The following is a 19,633-nucleotide window of genomic DNA, read 5'->3' on the forward strand; positions in this document are numbered from 1 at the left end:
GTTCAGTGACCCGGATATCATGTGCCTACGTTTTGCTGAGCCGGTGCTTGGTTTCTGGGGAGATTTGGCCCGGGTTGTGCTATTTTACCTCCCCGAGATGGCCAGTAACCTGCTGATTGAGGCAGCAGACGCCTCTTGCTGCTGACAGCGAGTAATTGGACAGTGCGGGTCAAAATATTGCAGCGTGCCCCTGTCTCAACGACTGTGGAGCTGGTGAAAGTGAATTGCTGATGTGCTTTTGCCTCGTCTGAAATGAGACTAAGATTCGCTGTTACTTCGCAAGCTCGTGTTGCAGGTTTCTATTCTAATCTGAGCCAAATAAAGTGTCACTGCTCGGTTTTGAGGAACTTTCTGCAGCATCAGGACTAGGAAAAGGAGCGAGTGCAAGGCATTGTGCACACAATGTGCAAGAGAAAGAGGGCTTTGAGAAATTGTGTTGTGTTCATGGGGAATGTCAATGATTGCATTTTTCTTGTTTGGGTTCGTTTTGAAAATGTTTCTGCCCAGTTTCGAACTGTGGACCTTTTGTGTGTGAGGCAAACGTGATCACCACTACACTACAGAAACTCAACACTTTTTCAGCGCTGAGGAAGCTGCAAGTAATGTTAAACTATACAGTCTTAATCGATTTGTGGTGCTTGTTTCATTGAAATGCAATTCCACTGTGACATTTCGCAAGGCTGCAGAGGTATTGACCCAGCCATGGACGATCAGCAGTGCACAACACATCGCCAGTCCATTCAGGCCATCGTACCATGGCAGTTTTATGAAAGACTTGCCATTTGGGCCCACTTCCTTAGCTCTGCTTTTGTTTGCCTCTCCTTTCATGCAATTATCCGATTCCCTTTTTTTAAAACTCTCCCTTAAGAAACTAAGTTTGTAAGAGGTGCAGCAGCTGCTGCAGTGTTAATGCACAGTGTGCCATCATTGACAAAGATTCCCTTCCCCAACCACACCAAGACATCCACTTGGGATTCTTGCCAACTTCTGGATTTCATTTCTCATTATTTACTGATTGCACTGACACATATTTGTGTTTTTAAACTCTTTATTTTGATCAAATGAGTCCTTATTTTGCTGAGATGCTACATACAATGTGATTACCCTCGCAGTAGAATGCGTAACAGAGGCAGTTATATAATGGGGGCGAAGCTTCACTGCAGCTATATAATGTCCTGGTTGGACCCCACCTGGAGTCCTCTGCATAGTCTGGGCATGCCAATTTATATAGTATACAAATTGGCCTTGGTATACAGGGCAGTTCAGATCCAGCAGAATGTTTGCAGAGTTCAAATGGTTAGATTAGGAAGCCATGTCCCCTCTTCCACAGAGGCAGCTGTTGGTTTCCACCTGGTGCCTCACTTGTTTCTGAATTTCAAGGTGTAGAATGAAATCAAGCAACGTAACCCAAGTTTGCAATGCATTCCACGCAATCATCAAACACATCATTCCTGTCTTCCTCACCTTAGCTGCACAGCCCTCGAAACGTTGCAATCCATGTAACACAGTATTTGTTCCAGGTTTAGGCTTTCAGCCGTATTATAATAATATCTGTGCCCTCATCTTGAAATGAGATTCTCAGCAATATCCAACACAAATTGAATTGCATAGATGACAGGCAAATATAGGAAAACAGGTCAGTATGCAACACAATTCCATGGTGCCCATTTTCAGATGCACAATAGTCATCTTTTCCAGCAAATGAAAGAATTTTTCAGTGAATCATTTGCAAAGTCAGAGTTAATGGCATTTGTGCTTTTCTTTCTTCTTGTTTTGCAACATACTGGCGCCTAAATCCAATTCATGTATATTCATGTTTGTTGGGGAGACCAAACGCAGACTGGGTGACCGCTTTGCGGAATACGTCGGCTCAGTCCGCAAGCAGGACCCTGAGCTTCCGGTTGCTTGCCATTTCAAGACTGCCCACTGCTCTCATGCTCACATCTCGATCCTGGGATTGCCTCAGTGTTCCAGTGAACATCAACACAAGCTCGAAAAACAGCATCCCGTTGACCGATTAGTTTAGTTTGGTGATACAGCAGTGAAACAGGCCCTTCGGCCCACCGAGTCTGTGCTGACCATCGACCACCCATTTATACTAATCCGACACGAATTCCATATTCCTACCACATCCCCACCTTCCCTATATTTCCCTACCACCTCCCTATACGAGGGGCAATTTATAATGGCCAATTAACCTATCAAGCAGCCAGTCTTTGGCATGTGGGAGGAAACCGGAGCACCCAGAGGAATCCCACGCAGACACAGGGAGAACTTGCAAACACCACGCAGGCAGTGCCCAGAATTGAAAGCGTGTCGCTGGAGCTGTGAGGCTGCGGTGTGAACCACTGCACACGAGAGCGTGCCCGACTGAATATTGAGTTCAATAATTCCAGAGCATGACGGGGCCCCCATTTTACTTTCATTTTTTGTTATTTTTCATTTTTACATTTTTTACATTTTTTTGTATGTTTATTTTATTTCATCTTAGTTTGTTCAGTTTGCTTACCCACTGTTTTTTTTTCCTGTTTGTACTTGCTGCTGTTCGATTTTCAGTCCATTAACAGTCCTCTCTGTACTAATGCTTTGTCTTTCAACACACCATTAACATATTGTTTGCCTTTGCTCCATGACCTTCTGGTCAGCTATTCTGTGGCCTTGTCCAATCTACACCTTCTCCTTTGTTATCTCTTGCTCCACCCCCGCTTTACTTGCTTCTAACCTTTGACATTTCTAATATTTGCCAGTTCTGAAGAAGGGTCACTGAGCCGAAATGTTAACTCTGCTTCTGTCTCCACAGATGCTGCCAGTCGTGCTGAGTATTTCCAGAATTTCTTGTTTTTATTTCAGATTTACAGCATCCACAGTATTTTGCTTTTATTCATGTATATTCTTCCTCGGTTCAATATGAAGAAGCGCTTTGATATTGAGCGGAGCCGCAGTGCATCTCATTTTCAACACCACCTTGTTAGTGTTCCTGTTACTTGCCGAATGAAGAACAAAATAAAATGATAATTTGGCAGGTCTGCCTGTTTCCTTAGCTTCAGTTACAGAATCAGCTGTGTCCGTCTTTGAGGGAGGCAAAGTACTCCTGGTGGCTCTGCTTGACGCTGAATAGTTATGTTAATCTGCATCAATAAATCCAGGTATGTCTCTGTTACTGACTGAACAATACGCTAATAAATCTGTGAGCGACTGTCATAACTTAAATAACTTTTTCCCCTCTGCGTGTCATGAACCTTTACCCCTTGTCATAATTGAGGCTGCATGTTAACAGCTGGGTTATCAAGGTGCTTAAGACACCAAGAATCTGCTGCAGCAGTGGTGAAATTGAAAAGGATTTTTGCCCCTTTTACCCAAGAAGAAATGTTCAGGAGGAGCAATTTCCCCCAACTTGTTTCCACCGGAGATTCATCATTGCAAGTCAAAGAAAGTTTCAGTCACTTGGCTGTTCTGTCAGAGCTGCTCGGAGGTTCAGTGACCCGGATATCATGTGCCTACGTTTTGCTGAGCCGGTGCTTGGTTTCTGGGGAGATTTGGCCCGGGTTGTGCTATTTTACCTCCCCGAGATGGCCAGTAACCTGTTGATTGAGGCAGCAGACGCCTCTTGCTGCAGACAGCGAGTAATTGGACAGTGCGGGTCAAAATATTGCAGCGTGCCCCTGTCTCAACGACTGTGGAGCTGGTGAAAGTGAATTGCTGATGTGCTTTTGCCTCGTCTGAAATGAGACTAAGATTCGCTGTTACTTCGCAAGCTCGTGTTGCAGGTTTCTATTCTAATCTGAGCCAAAGAAAGTGTCACTGCTCGGTTTTGAGGAACTTTTTGCAGCATCAGGACTAGGAAAAGGAGCGAGTGCAAGGCATTGTGCACACAATGTGCAAGACAAAGAGGGCTTTGAGAAATTGTGTTGTGTTCATGGGGAATGTCAATGATTGCATTTTTCTTGCGAAGAAGTTTGGGTTCGTTTTGAAAATGTTTCTGCCCAGTTTCGAACTGGGGACTTTTTGCGTGTGAGACAAACGTGATCACCACTACACTACAGAAACTCAACACACTTACAGCGCTGAGGAAGCTGCAAGTATTGTTAAACTATACAGTCTTAATCGATTTGTGGTGCTTGTTTCATTGAAATGCAATTCCACTGTGACATTTCGCAAGGCTGCAGAGGTATTGACCCAGCCATGGACGATCAGCAGTGCACAACACATCGCCAGTCCATTCAGGCCATCGTACCATGGCAGTTTTATGAAAGACTTGCCATTTGGGCCCACTTCCTTAGCTCTGCTTTTGTTTGCCTCTCCTTTCATGCAATTATCCAATTCCCTTTTTTTAAAACTCTCCCTTAAGAAACTAAGTTTGTAAGAGGTGCAGCAGCTGCTGCAGTGTTAATGCACAGTGTGCCATCATTGACAAAGATTCCCTTCCCCAACCACACCAAGACATCCACTTGGGATTCTTGCCAAGTTCTGGATTTCATTTCTCATTATATACTGATTGCACTGACACATATTTGTGTTTTTAAACTCTTTATTTTGATCAAATGAGTCCTTATTTTGCTGAGATGCTACATACAATGTGATTACCCTCGCAGTAGAATGCGTAACAGAGGCAGTTATATAATGGGGGCGAAGCTTCACTGCAGCTATATAATGTCCTGGTTGGACCCCACCTGGAGTCCTCTGCATAGTCTGGGCATGCCAATTTATATAGTATACAAATTGGCCTTGGTATACAGGGCAGTTCAGATCCAGCAGAATGTTTGCAGAGTTCAAATGGTTAGATAAGGAAGCCATGTCCCCTCTTCCACAGAGACAGCTGTTGGTTTCCACCTGGTGCCTCACTTGTTTCTGAATTTCAAGGTGTAGAATGAAATCAAGCAACGTAACCCAAGTTTGCAATGCATTCCATGCAATCATCAAACACATCATTCCTGTCTTCCTCACCTTAGCTGCACAGCCCTCGAAACGTTGCAATCCATGTAACACAGTATTTGTTCCAGGTTTAGGCTTTCAGCCGTATTATAATAATATCTGTGCCCTCATCTTGAAATGAGATTCTCAGCAATATCCAACACAAATTGAATTGCATAGATGACAGGCAAATATAGGAAAACAGGTCAGTATGCAACACAATTCCATGGTGCCCATTTTCAGATGCACAATAGTCATCTTTTCCAGCAAATGAAAGAATTTTTCAGTGAATCATTTGCAAAGTCAGAGTTAATGGCATTTGTGCTTTTCTTTCTTCTTGTTTTGCAACATACTGGCGCCTAAATCCAATTCATGTATATTCATGTTTATTGGGGAGACCAAACGCAGACTGGGTGACCGCTTTGCGGAATACGTCGGCTCAGTCCGCAAGCAGGACCCTGAGCTTCCGGTTGCTTGCCATTTCAAGACTGCCCACTGCTCTCATGCTCACATCTCTATCCTGGGATTGCCTCAGTGTTCCAGTGAACATCAACACAAGCTCGAAAAACAGCATCCCGTTGACCGATTAGTTTAGTTTGGTGATACAGCAGTGAAACAGGCCCTTCGGCCCACCGAGTCTGTTCTGACCATCGACCACCCATTTATACTAATCCGACACGAATTCCATATTCCTACCACATCACCACCTTCCCTATATTTCCCCACCACCTCTCTATACGAGGGGCAATTTATAATGGCCAATTAACCTATCAAGCAGCCAGTCTTTGGCATGTGGGAGGAAACCGGAGCACCCAGAGGAATCCCACGCAGACACAGGGAGAACTTGCAAACACCACGCAGGCAGTGCCCAGAATTGAAAGCGGGTCGCTGGAGCTGTGAGGCTGCGGTGTGAACCACTGCACACGAGAGCGTGCCCGACTGAATATTGAGTTCAATAATTCCAGAGCATGACGGGGCCCCCATTTTACTTTCATTTTTTGTTATTTTTCATTTTTACATTTTTTACATTTTTTTGTATGTTTATTTTATTTCATCTTAGTTTGTTCAGTTTGCTTACCCACTGTTTTTTTTCCTGTCTGTACTTGCTGCTGTTCAATTTTCAGTCCATTAACAGTCCTCTCTGTACTAATGCTTTGTCTTTCAACACACCATTAACATATTGTTTGCCTTTGCTCCATGACCTTCTGGTCAGCTATTCTGTGGCCTTGTCCAATCTACACCTTCTCCTTTGTTATCTCTTGCTCCACCCCCGCTTTACTTGCTTCTAACCTTTGACATTTCTAATATTTGCCAGTTCAGAAGAAGGGTCACTGAGCCGAAATGTTAACTCTGCTTCTGTCTCCACAGATGCTGCCAGTCGTGCTGAGTATTTCCAGAATTTCTTGTTTTTATTTCAGATTTCCAGCATCCACAGTATTTTGCTTTTATTCATGTATATTCTTCCTCGGTTCAATATGAAGGAGCGCTTTGATATTGAGCGGAGCCGCAGTGCATCTCATTTTCAACGCCACCTTGTTAGTGTTCCTGTTACTTGCCGAATGAAGAACAAAATAAAATGATAATTTGGCAGGTCTGCCTGTTTCCTTCGCTTCAGTTACAGAATCAGCTGTGTCCGTCTTTAAGGGAGGCAAAGTACTCCTAGCGGCTCTGCGTGACGCTGAATAGTTATGTTAATCTGCATCAATAAATCCAGGTATGTCTCTGTTACTGACTGAACAAAACGCTAATAAATCTGTGAGCGACTGTCATAACTTAAATAACTTTTTCCCCTCTGCGTGTCATGAACCTTTACCCCTTGTCATAATTGCGGCTGCATGTTAAGAGCTGGGTTATCAAGGTGCTTAAGACACCAAGAATCTGCTGCAGCAGTGGTGAAATTGAAAAGGATTTTTGCCCCTTTTACCCAAGAAGTAATGTTCAGGAGGAGCAATTTCCGCCAACTTGTTTCCACCGGAGATTCATCATTGCAACTCAAAGAAAGTTTCAGTCACTTGGCTGTTCTGTCAGAGCTGCTCGGAGGTTCAGTGACCCGGATATCATGTGCCTACGTTTTGCTGAGCTGGTGCTTGGTTGATGGGGAGATTTGGCCCTGGTTGTGCTATTTTACCTCCCCGAGATGGCCAGTAACCTGTTGATTGAGGCAGCAGACGCCACTTGCTGCTGACAGCGAGTAATTGGACAGTGCGGGTCAAAATATTGCAGCGTGCCCCTGTCTCAACGACTGTGGAGCTGGTGAAAGTGAATTGCTGATGTGCTTTTGCCTCGTCTGAAATGAGACTAAGATTCGCTGTTACTTAGCAAGCTCGTGTTGCAGGTTTCTATTCTAATCTGAGCCAAATAAAGTGTCACTGCTCGGTTTTGAGGAACTTTCTGCAGCATCAGGACTAGAAAAAGGAGCGAGTGCAAGGCATTGTGCACACAATGTGCAAGAGAAAGAGGGCTTTGAGAAATTGTGTTGTGTTCATGGGGAATGTCAATGATTGCATATTTCTTGTGAAGCAGTCTGGGTTGGTTTTGAAAATGTTCCTGCCCAGTTTCGAACTGGGGACCTTTTGCGTGTGAGGCAAACGTGATCACCACTACACTACAGAAACTCAACACACTTGCAGCGTTGAGGAAGCTGCAAGTATTGTTAAACAATACAGTCTTAATCGATTTGTGGTGCTTGTTTCATTGAAATGCAATTCCACTGTGACATTTCGCAAGGCTGCAGAGGTATTGACCCAGCCATGGACGATCAGCAGTGCACAACACATCGCCAGTCCATTCAGGCCATCGTACCATTGCCAGTTTCTTCAAAGATTGCCATTTGGGCCCACTTCCTTAGCTCTGCTTTTGTTTGCCTCTCCTTTCATGCAATTATCCAATTCCCTTTTTTTAAAACTCTCCCTTAAGAAACTAAGTTTGCAAGAGGCGCAGCAGCTGCTGCAGTGTTAATGCACAGTGTGCCATCATTGACAAAGATTCCCTTCCCCAACCACACCAAGACATCCACTTGGGATTCTTGCCAACTTCTGGATTTCATTTCTCATTATTTACTGATTGCACTGACACATATTTGTGTTTTTAAACTCTTTATTTTGATCAAATGAGTCCTTATTTTGCTGAGATGCTACATACAATGTGATTACCCTCGCAGTAGAATGCGTAACAGAGGCAGTTATATAATGGGGGCGAAGCTTCACTGCAGCTATATAATGTCCTGGTTGGACCCCACCTGGAGTCCTCTGCATAGTCTGGGCATGCCAATTTATATAGTATACAAATTGGCCTTGGTATACAGGGCAGTTCAGATCCAGCAGAATGTTTGCAGAGTTCAAATGGTTAGATTAGGAAGCCATGTCCCCTCTTCCACAGAGACAGCTGTTGGTTTCCACCTGGTGCCTCACTTGTTTCTGAATTTCAAGGTGTAGAATGAAATCAAGCAACGTAACCCAAGTTTGCAATGCATTCCACGCAATCATCAAACACATCATTCCTGTCTTCCTCACCTTAGCTGCACAGCCCTCGAAACGTTGCAATCCATGTAACACAGTATTTGTTCCAGGTTTAGGCTTTCAGCCGTATTATAATAATATCTGTGCCCTCATCTTGAAATGAGATTCTCAGCAATATCCAACACAAATTGAATTGCATAGATGACAGGCAAATATAGGAAAACAGGTCAGTATGCAACACAATTCCATGGTGCCCATTTTCAGATGCACAATAGTCATCTTTTCCAGCAAATGAAAGAATTTTTCAGTGAATCATTTGCAAAGTCAGAGTTAATGGCATTTGTGCTTTTCTTTCTTCTTGTTTTGCAACATACTGGCGCCTAAATCCAATTCATGTATATTCATGTTTATTGGGGAGACCAAACGCAGACTGGGTGACTGCTTTGCGGAATACGTCGGCTCAGTCCGCAAGCAGGACCCTGAGCTTCCGGTTGCTTGCCATTTCAAGACTGCCCACTGCTCTCATGCTCACATCTCTATCCTGGGATTGCCTCAGTGTTCCAGTGAACATCAACACAAGCTCGAAAAACAGCATCCCGTTGACCGATTAGTTTAGTTTGGTGATACAGCAGTGAAACAGGCCCTTCGGCCCACCGAGTCTGTGCTGACCATCGACCACCCATTTATACTAATCCGACACGAATTCCATATTCCTACCACATCCCCACCTTCCCTATATTTCCCCACCACCTCCCTGTACGAGGGGCAATTTATAATGGCCAATTAACCTATCAAGCAGCCAGTCTTTGGCATGTGGGAGGAAACCGGAGCACCCAGAGGAATCCCACGCAGACACAGGGAGAACTTGCAAACACCACGCAGGCAGTGCCCAGAATTGAAAGCGGGTCGCTGGAGCTGTGAGGCTGCGGTGTGAACCACTGCACACGAGAGCGTGCCCGACTGAATATTGAGTTCAATAATTCCAGAGCATGACGGGGCCCCCATTTTACTTTCATTTTTTGTTATTTTTCATTTTTACATTTTTTACATTTTTTTGTATGTTTATTTTATTTCATCTTAGTTTGTTCAGTTTGCTTACCCACTGTTTTTTTTCCTGTTTGTACTTGCTGCTGTTCAATTTTCAGTCCATTAACAGTCCTCTCTGTACTAATGCTTTGTCTTTCAACACACCATTAACATATTGTTTGCCTTTGCTCCATGACCTTCTGGTCAGCTATTCTGTGGCCTTGTCCAATCTACACCTTCTCCTTTGTTATCTCTTGCTCCACCCCCGCTTTACTTGCTTCTAACCTTTGACATTTCTAATATTTGCCAGTTCTGAAGAAGGGTCACTGAGCCGAAATGTTAACTCTGCTTCTGTCTCCACAGATGCTGCCAGTCGTGCTGAGTATTTCCAGAATTTCTTGTTTTTATTTCAGATTTCCAGCATCCACAGTATTTTGCTTTTATTCATGTATATTCTTCCTCGGTTCAATATGAAGGAGCGCTTTGATATTGAGCGGAGCCGCAGTGCATCTCATTTTCAACGCCACCTTGTTAGTGTTCCTGTTACTTGCCGAATGAAGAACAAAATAAAATGATAATTTGGCAGGTCTGCCTGTTTCCTTCGCTTCAGTTACAGAATCAGCTGTGTCCGTCTTTAAGGGAGGCAAAGTACTCCTAGCGGCTCTGCGTGACGCTGAATAGTTATGTTAATCTGCATCAATAAATCCAGGTATGTCTCTGTTACTGACTGAACAAAACGCTAATAAATCTGTGAGCGACTGTCATAACTTAAATAACTTTTTCCCCTCTGCGTGTCATGAACCTTTACCCCTTGTCATAATTGCGGCTGCATGTTAAGAGCTGGGTTATCAAGGTGCTTAAGACACCAAGAATCTGCTGCAGCAGTGGTTAAATTGAAAAGGATTTTTGCCCCTTTTACCCAAGAAGAAATGTTCAGGAGGAGCAATTTCCCCCAACTTGTTTCCACCGGAGATTCATCATTGCAACTCAAAGAAAGTTTCAGTCACTTGGCTGTTCTGTCAGAGCTGCTCGGAGGTTCAGTGACCCGGATATCATGTGCCTACGTTTTGCTGAGCCGGTGCTTGGTTGATGGGGAGATTTGGCCCGGGTTGTGCTATTTTACCTCCCCGAGATGGCCAGTAACCTGTTGATTGAGGCAGCAGACGCCACTTGCTGCTGACAGCGAGTAATTGGACAGTGCGGGTCAAAATATTGCAGCGTGCCCCTGTCTCAACGACTGTGGAGCTGGTGAAAGTGAATTGCTGATGTGCTTTTGCCTCGTCTGAAATGAGACTAAGATTCGCTGTTTCTTAGCAAGCTCGTGTTGCAGGTTTCTATTCTCATCTGAGCCAAATAAAGTGTCACTGCTCGGTTTTGCGGAACTTTCTGCAGCATCAGGACTAGAAAGAGGAGCGAGTGCAAGGCATTGTGCACACAATGTGCAAGAGAAAGAGGGCTTTGAGAAGTTGTGTTGTGTTCATGGGGAATGTCAATGATTGCATATTTCTTGCGAAGAAGTTTGGGTTCGTTTTGAAAATTTTACTGCCCAGTTTCGAACTGGGGACCTTTTGCGTGTGAGGCAAACGTGATCACCACTACACTACAGAAACTCAACACACTTACAGCGCTGAGGAAGCTGCAAGTATTGTTAAACTATACAGTCTTAATCGATTTGTGGTGCTTGTTTCATTGAAATGCAATTCCACTGTGACATTTCGCAAGGCTGCAGAGGTATTGACCCAGCCATGGACGATCAGCAGTGCACAACACATCGCCAGTCCTTTCAGGCCATCATACCATTGCCAGTTTTTTCAAAGACTTGCCACTTGGGCCCACTTCCTTAGCTCTGCTTTTCTTTGCCTCTCCTTTCATGCAATTATCCAATTCCCTTTTTTTAAAACTCTCCCTTAAGAAACTAAGTTTGTAAGAGGTGCAGCAGCTGCTGCAGTGTTAATGCACAGTGTGCCATCATTGACAAAGATTCCCTTCCCCAACCACACCAAGACATCCACTTGGGATTCTTGCCAAGTTCTGGATTTCATTTCTCATTATTTACTGATTGCACTGACACATATTTGTGTTTTTAAACTCTTTATTTTGATCAAATGAGTCCTTATTTTGCTGAGATGCTACATACAATGTGATTACCCTCGCAGTAGAATGCGTAACAGAGGCAGTTATATAATGGGGGCGAAGCTTCACTGCAGCTATATAATGTCCTGGTTGGACCCCACTTGGAGTCCTCTGCATAGTCTGGGCATGCCAATTTATATAGTATACAAATTGGCATTGGTATACAGGGCAGTTCAGATCCAGCAGAATGTTTGCAGAGTTCAAATGGTTAGATAAGGAAGCCATGTCCCCTCTTCCACAGAGACAGCTGTTGGTTTCCACCTGGTGCCTCACTTGTTTCTGAATTTCAAGGTGTAGAATGAAATCAAGCAACGTAACCCAAGTTTGCAATGCATTCCATGCAATCATCAAACACATCATTCCTGTCTTCCTCACCTTAGCTGCACAGCCCTCGAAACGTTGCAATCCATGTAACACAGTATTTGTTCCAGGTTTAGGCTTTCAGCCGTATTATAATAATATCTGTGCCCTCATCTTGAAATGAGATTCTCAGCAATATCCAACACAAATTGAATTGCATAGATGACAGGCAAATATAGGAAAACAGGTCAGTATGCAACACAATTCCATGGTGCCCATTTTCAGATGCACAATAGTCATCTTTTCCAGCAAATGAAAGAATTTTTCAGTGAATCATTTGCAAAGTCAGAGTTAATGGCATTTGTGCTTTTCTTTCTTCTTGTTTTGCAACATACTGGCGCCTAAATCCAATTCATGTATATTCATGTTTATTGGGGAGACCAAACGCAGACTGGGTGACCGCTTTGCGGAATACGTCGGCTCAGTCCGCAAGCAGGACCCTGAGCTTCCGGTTGCTTGCCATTTCAAGACTGCCCACTGCTCTCATGCTCACATCTCTATCCTGGGATTGCCTCAGTGTTCCAGTGAACATCAACACAAGCTCGAAAAACAGCATCCCGTTGACCGATTAGTTTAGTTTGGTGATACAGCAGTGAAACAGGCCCTTCGGCCCACCGAGTCTGTTCTGACCATCGACCACCCATTTATACTAATCCGACACGAATTCCATATTCCTACCACATCACCACCTTCCCTATATTTCCCCACCACCTCTCTATACGAGGGGCAATTTATAATGGCCAATTAACCTATCAAGCAGCCAGTCTTTGGCATGTGGGAGGAAACCGGAGCACCCAGAGGAATCCCACGCAGACACAGGGAGAACTTGCAAACACCACGCAGGCAGTGCCCAGAATTGAAAGCGGGTCGCTGGAGCTGTGAGGCTGCGGTGTGAACCACTGCACACGAGAGCGTGCCCGACTGAATATTGAGTTCAATAATTCCAGAGCATGACGGGGCCCCCATTTTACTTTCATTTTTTGTTATTTTTCATTTTTACATTTTTTACATTTTTTTGTATGTTTATTTTATTTCATCTTAGTTTGTTCAGTTTGCTTACCCACTGTTTTTTTTCCTGTCTGTACTTGCTGCTGTTCAATTTTCAGTCCATTAACAGTCCTCTCTGTACTAATGCTTTGTCTTTCAACACACCATTAACATATTGTTTGCCTTTGCTCCATGACCTTCTGGTCAGCTATTCTGTGGCCTTGTCCAATCTACACCTTCTCCTTTGTTATCTCTTGCTCCACCCCCGCTTTACTTGCTTCTAACCTTTGACATTTCTAATATTTGCCAGTTCAGAAGAAGGGTCACTGAGCCGAAATGTTAACTCTGCTTCTGTCTCCACAGATGCTGCCAGTCGTGCTGAGTATTTCCAGAATTTCTTGTTTTTATTTCAGATTTCCAGCATCCACAGTATTTTGCTTTTATTCATGTATATTCTTCCTCGGTTCAATATGAAGGAGCGCTTTGATATTGAGCGGAGCCGCAGTGCATCTCATTTTCAACGCCACCTTGTTAGTGTTCCTGTTACTTGCCGAATGAAGAACAAAATAAAATGATAATTTGGCAGGTCTGCCTGTTTCCTTCGCTTCAGTTACAGAATCAGCTGTGTCCGTCTTTAAGGGAGGCAAAGTACTCCTAGCGGCTCTGCGTGACGCTGAATAGTTATGTTAATCTGCATCAATAAATCCAGGTATGTCTCTGTTACTGACTGAACAAAACGCTAATAAATCTGTGAGCGACTGTCATAACTTAAATAACTTTTTCCCCTCTGCGTGTCATGAACCTTTACCCCTTGTCATAATTGCGGCTGCATGTTAAGAGCTGGGTTATCAAGGTGCTTAAGACACCAAGAATCTGCTGCAGCAGTGGTGAAATTGAAAAGGATTTTTGCCCCTTTTACCCAAGAAGTAATGTTCAGGAGGAGCAATTTCCGCCAACTTGTTTCCACCGGAGATTCATCATTGCAACTCAAAGAAAGTTTCAGTCACTTGGCTGTTCTGTCAGAGCTGCTCGGAGGTTCAGTGACCCGGATATCATGTGCCTACGTTTTGCTGAGCTGGTGCTTGGTTGATGGGGAGATTTGGCCCTGGTTGTGCTATTTTACCTCCCCGAGATGGCCAGTAACCTGTTGATTGAGGCAGCAGACGCCACTTGCTGCTGACAGCGAGTAATTGGACAGTGCGGGTCAAAATATTGCAGCGTGCCCCTGTCTCAACGACTGTGGAGCTGGTGAAAGTGAATTGCTGATGTGCTTTTGCCTCGTCTGAAATGAGACTAAGATTCGCTGTTACTTAGCAAGCTCGTGTTGCAGGTTTCTATTCTAATCTGAGCCAAATAAAGTGTCACTGCTCGGTTTTGAGGAACTTTCTGCAGCATCAGGACTAGAAAAAGGAGCGAGTGCAAGGCATTGTGCACACAATGTGCAAGAGAAAGAGGGCTTTGAGAAATTGTGTTGTGTTCATGGGGAATGTCAATGATTGCATATTTCTTGTGAAGCAGTCTGGGTTGGTTTTGAAAATGTTCCTGCCCAGTTTCGAACTGGGGACCTTTTGCGTGTGAGGCAAACGTGATCACCACTACACTACAGAAACTCAACACACTTGCAGCGTTGAGGAAGCTGCAAGTATTGTTAAACAATACAGTCTTAATCGATTTGTGGTGCTTGTTTCATTGAAATGCAATTCCACTGTGACATTTCGCAAGGCTGCAGAGGTATTGACCCAGCCATGGACGATCAGCAGTGCACAACACATCGCCAGTCCATTCAGGCCATCGTACCATTGCCAGTTTCTTCAAAGATTGCCATTTGGGCCCACTTCCTTAGCTCTGCTTTTGTTTGCCTCTCCTTTCATGCAATTATCCAATTCCCTTTTTTTAAAACTCTCCCTTAAGAAACTAAGTTTGCAAGAGGCGCAGCAGCTGCTGCAGTGTTAATGCACAGTGTGCCATCATTGACAAAGATTCCCTTCCCCAACCACACCAAGACATCCACTTGGGATTCTTGCCAACTTCTGGATTTCATTTCTCATTATTTACTGATTGCACTGACACATATTTGTGTTTTTAAACTCTTTATTTTGATCAAATGAGTCCTTATTTTGCTGAGATGCTACATACAATGTGATTACCCTCGCAGTAGAATGCGTAACAGAGGCAGTTATATAATGGGGGCGAAGCTTCACTGCAGCTATATAATGTCCTGGTTGGACCCCACCTGGAGTCCTCTGCATAGTCTGGGCATGCCAATTTATATAGTATACAAATTGGCCTTGGTATACAGGGCAGTTCAGATCCAGCAGAATGTTTGCAGAGTTCAAATGGTTAGATTAGGAAGCCATGTCCCCTCTTCCACAGAGACAGCTGTTGGTTTCCACCTGGTGCCTCACTTGTTTCTGAATTTCAAGGTGTAGAATGAAATCAAGCAACGTAACCCAAGTTTGCAATGCATTCCACGCAATCATCAAACACATCATTCCTGTCTTCCTCACCTTAGCTGCACAGCCCTCGAAACGTTGCAATCCATGTAACACAGTATTTGTTCCAGGTTTAGGCTTTCAGCCGTATTATAATAATATCTGTGCCCTCATCTTGAAATGAGATTCTCAGCAATATCCAACACAAATTGAATTGCATAGATGACAGGCAAATATAGGAAAACAGGTCAGTATGCAACACAATTCCATGGTGCCCATTTTCAGATGCACAATAGTCATCTTTTCCAGCAAATGAAAGAATTTTTCAGTGAATCATTTGCAAAGTCAGAGTTAATGGCATTTGTGCTTTTCTTTCTTCTTGTTTTGCAACATACTGGCGCCTAAATCCAATTCATGTATATTCATGTTTATTGGGGAGACCAAACGCAGACTGGGTGACTGCTTTGCGGAATACGTCGGCTCAGTCCGCAAGCAGGACCCTGAGCTTCCGGTTGCTTGCCATTTCAAGACTGCCCACTGCTCTCATGCTCACATCTCTATCCTGGGATTGCCTCAGTGTTCCAGTGAACATCAACACAAGCTCGAAAAACAGCATCCCGTTGACCGATTAGTTTAGTTTGGTGATACAGCAGTGAAACAGGCCCTTCGGCCCACCGAGTCTGTGCTGACCATCGACCACCCATTTATACTAATCCGACACGAATTCCATATTCCTACCACATCCCCACCTTCCCTATATTTCCCCACCACCTCCCTGTACGAGGGGCAATTTATAATGGCCAATTAACCTATCAAGCAGCCAGTCTTTGGCATGTGGGAGGAAACCGGAGCACCCAGAGGAATCCCACGCAGACACAGGGAGAACTTGCAAACACCACGCAGGCAGTGCCCAGAATTGAAAGCGGGTCGCTGGAGCTGTGAGGCTGCGGTGTGAACCACTGCACACGAGAGCGTGCCCGACTGAATATTGAGTTCAATAATTCCAGAGCATGACGGGGCCCCCATTTTACTTTCATTTTTTGTTATTTTTCATTTTTACATTTTTTACATTTTTTTGTATGTTTATTTTATTTCATCTTAGTTTGTTCAGTTTGCTTACCCACTGTTTTTTTTCCTGTTTGTACTTGCTGCTGTTCAATTTTCAGTCCATTAACAGTCCTCTCTGTACTAATGCTTTGTCTTTCAACACACCATTAACATATTGTTTGCCTTTGCTCCATGACCTTCTGGTCAGCTATTCTGTGGCCTTGTCCAATCTACACCTTCTCCTTTGTTATCTCTTGCTCCACCCCCGCTTTACTTGCTTCTAACCTTTGACATTTCTAATATTTGCCAGTTCTGAAGAAGGGTCACTGAGCCGAAATGTTAACTCTGCTTCTGTCTCCACAGATGCTGCCAGTCGTGCTGAGTATTTCCAGAATTTCTTGTTTTTATTTCAGATTTCCAGCATCCACAGTATTTTGCTTTTATTCATGTATATTCTTCCTCGGTTCAATATGAAGGAGCGCTTTGATATTGAGCGGAGCCGCAGTGCATCTCATTTTCAACGCCACCTTGTTAGTGTTCCTGTTACTTGCCGAATGAAGAACAAAATAAAATGATAATTTGGCAGGTCTGCCTGTTTCCTTCGCTTCAGTTACAGAATCAGCTGTGTCCGTCTTTAAGGGAGGCAAAGTACTCCTAGCGGCTCTGCGTGACGCTGAATAGTTATGTTAATCTGCATCAATAAATCCAGGTATGTCTCTGTTACTGACTGAACAAAACGCTAATAAATCTGTGAGCGACTGTCATAACTTAAATAACTTTTTCCCCTCTGCGTGTCATGAACCTTTACCCCTTGTCATAATTGCGGCTGCATGTTAAGAGCTGGGTTATCAAGGTGCTTAAGACACCAAGAATCTGCTGCAGCAGTGGTTAAATTGAAAAGGATTTTTGCCCCTTTTACCCAAGAAGAAATGTTCAGGAGGAGCAATTTCCCCCAACTTGTTTCCACCGGAGATTCATCATTGCAACTCAAAGAAAGTTTCAGTCACTTGGCTGTTCTGTCAGAGCTGCTCGGAGGTTCAGTGACCCGGATATCATGTGCCTACGTTTTGCTGAGCCGGTGCTTGGTTGATGGGGAGATTTGGCCCGGGTTGTGCTATTTTACCTCCCCGAGATGGCCAGTAACCTGTTGATTGAGGCAGCAGACGCCACTTGCTGCTGACAGCGAGTAATTGGACAGTGCGGGTCAAAATATTGCAGCGTGCCCCTGTCTCAACGACTGTGGAGCTGGTGAAAGTGAATTGCTGATGTGCTTTTGCCTCGTCTGAAATGAGACTAAGATTCGCTGTTTCTTAGCAAGCTCGTGTTGCAGGTTTCTATTCTCATCTGAGCCAAATAAAGTGTCACTGCTCGGTTTTGCGGAACTTTCTGCAGCATCAGGACTAGAAAGAGGAGCGAGTGCAAGGCATTGTGCACACAATGTGCAAGAGAAAGAGGGCTTTGAGAAGTTGTGTTGTGTTCATGGGGAATGTCAATGATTGCATATTTCTTGCGAAGAAGTTTGGGTTCGTTTTGAAAATTTTACTGCCCAGTTTCGAACTGGGGACCTTTTGCGTGTGAGGCAAACGTGATCACCACTACACTACAGAAACTCAACACACTTACAGCGCTGAGGAAGCTGCAAGTATTGTTAAACTATACAGTCTTAATCGATTTGTGGTGCTTGTTTCATTGAAATGCAATTCCACTGTGACATTTCGCAAGGCTGCAGAGGTATTGACCCAGCCATGGACGATCAGCAGTGCACAACACATCGCCAGTCCTTTCAGGCCATCATACCATTGCCAGTTTTTTCAAAGACTTGCCACTTGGGCCCACTTCCTTAGCTCTGCTTTTCTTTGCCTCTCCTTTCATGCAATTATCCAATTCCCTTTTTTTAAAACTCTCCCTTAAGAAACTAAGTTTGTAAGAGGTGCAGCAGCTGCTGCAGTGTTAATGCACAGTGTGCCATCATTGACAAAGATTCCCTTCCCCAACCACACCAAGACATCCACTTGGGATTCTTGCCAAGTTCTGGATTTCATTTCTCATTATTTACTGATTGCACTGACACATATTTGTGTTTTTAAACTCTTTATTTTGATCAAATGAGTCCTTATTTTGCTGAGCTGCTACAAACAATGTGATTACCCTCGCAGCAGAATGCGTAACAGAGGCAGTTTTCTAATGGGGGCGAAGCTTCACTGCAGCTATATAATGTCCTGGTTGGACCCCACCTGGAGTCCTCTGCATAGTCTGGGCATGCCAATTTATATAGTATACAAATTGGCCTTGGTATACAGGGCAGTTCAGATCCAGCAGAATGTTTGCAGAGTTCAAATGGTTAGATTAGGAAGCCATGTCCCCTCTTCCACAGAGACAGCTGTTGGTTTCCACCTGGTGCCTCACTTGTTTCTGAATTTCAAGGTGTAGAATGAAATCAAGCAACGTAACCCAAGTTTGCAATGCATTCCACGCAATCATCAAACACATCATTCCTGTCTTCCTCACCTTAGCTGCACAGCCCTCGAGACGTTGCAATCCATGTAACACAGTATTTGTTCCAGGTTTAGGCTTTCAGTAGGATTATAATAATATCTGTGCCCTCATCTTGAAATGAGATTCTCAGCAATATCCAACACAAATTGAATTGCATAGATGACAGGCAAATATAGGCAAACAGGTCAGTATGCAACACAATTCCATGGTGCCCATTTTCAGATGCACAATAGTCATCTTTTCCAGCAAATGAAAGAATTTTTCAGTGAATCATTTGCAAAGTCAGAGTTAATGGCATTTGTGCTTTTCTTTCTTCTTGTTTTGCAACATCCTGGCGCCTAAATCCAATTCATGTATATTCATGTTTATTGGGGAGACCAAACGCAGACTGGGTGACCGCTTTGCGGAATACGTCGGCTCAGTCCGCAAGCAGGACCCTGAGCTTCCGGTTGCTTGCCATTTCAAGACTGCCCACTGCTCTCATGCTCACATCTCTATCCTGGGATTGCCTCAGTGTTCCAGTGAACATCAACACAAGCTCGAAAAACAGCATCCCGTTGACCGATTAGTTTAGTTTGGTGATACAGCAGTGAAACAGGCCCATCGGCCCACCGAGTCTGTGCTGACCATCGACCACCCATTTATACTAATCCGACACGAATTCCATATTCCTACCACATCCCCACCTTCCCTATATTTCCCTGCCACCTCCCTATACGAGGGGCAATATATAATGGCCAATTAACCTATCAAGCAGCCAGTCTTTGGCATGTGGGAGGAAAC

The 19,633-nt window shown here is 44.1% G+C and overlaps 6 non-coding genes across 6 annotated transcripts; all 6 read right to left on the bottom strand.

The window, feature by feature from the left end:
• Nucleotides 1-494: 494 nt before the first annotated feature.
• Nucleotides 495-567, bottom strand: trnav-cac (transfer RNA valine (anticodon CAC)). Its single transcript has one exon. It is a non-coding gene; the product is annotated as a tRNA-Val (tRNA).
• Nucleotides 568-3,974: 3,407 nt separating this feature from the next.
• trnav-cac (transfer RNA valine (anticodon CAC)) lies at nt 3,975-4,047 on the bottom strand. Its single transcript has one exon. It is a non-coding gene; the product is annotated as a tRNA-Val (tRNA).
• A 3,406-nt stretch (nt 4,048-7,453) lies between these two features.
• On the bottom strand, nt 7,454-7,526 carry trnav-cac (transfer RNA valine (anticodon CAC)). Its single transcript has one exon. It is a non-coding gene; the product is annotated as a tRNA-Val (tRNA).
• Nucleotides 7,527-10,932: 3,406 nt separating this feature from the next.
• Nucleotides 10,933-11,005, bottom strand: trnav-cac (transfer RNA valine (anticodon CAC)). Its single transcript has one exon. It is a non-coding gene; the product is annotated as a tRNA-Val (tRNA).
• A 3,407-nt stretch (nt 11,006-14,412) lies between these two features.
• Nucleotides 14,413-14,485, bottom strand: trnav-cac (transfer RNA valine (anticodon CAC)). The gene has a single exon. It is a non-coding gene; the product is annotated as a tRNA-Val (tRNA).
• A 3,406-nt stretch (nt 14,486-17,891) lies between these two features.
• trnav-cac (transfer RNA valine (anticodon CAC)) lies at nt 17,892-17,964 on the bottom strand. The gene has a single exon. It is a non-coding gene; the product is annotated as a tRNA-Val (tRNA).
• Nucleotides 17,965-19,633: the final 1,669 nt, after the last annotated feature.

Source organism: Heterodontus francisci, chromosome 22 (assembly GCF_036365525.1).
Source record: "Heterodontus francisci isolate sHetFra1 chromosome 22, sHetFra1.hap1, whole genome shotgun sequence".
Classification (NCBI taxonomy): Eukaryota; Metazoa; Chordata; class Chondrichthyes; order Heterodontiformes; family Heterodontidae; genus Heterodontus; species Heterodontus francisci.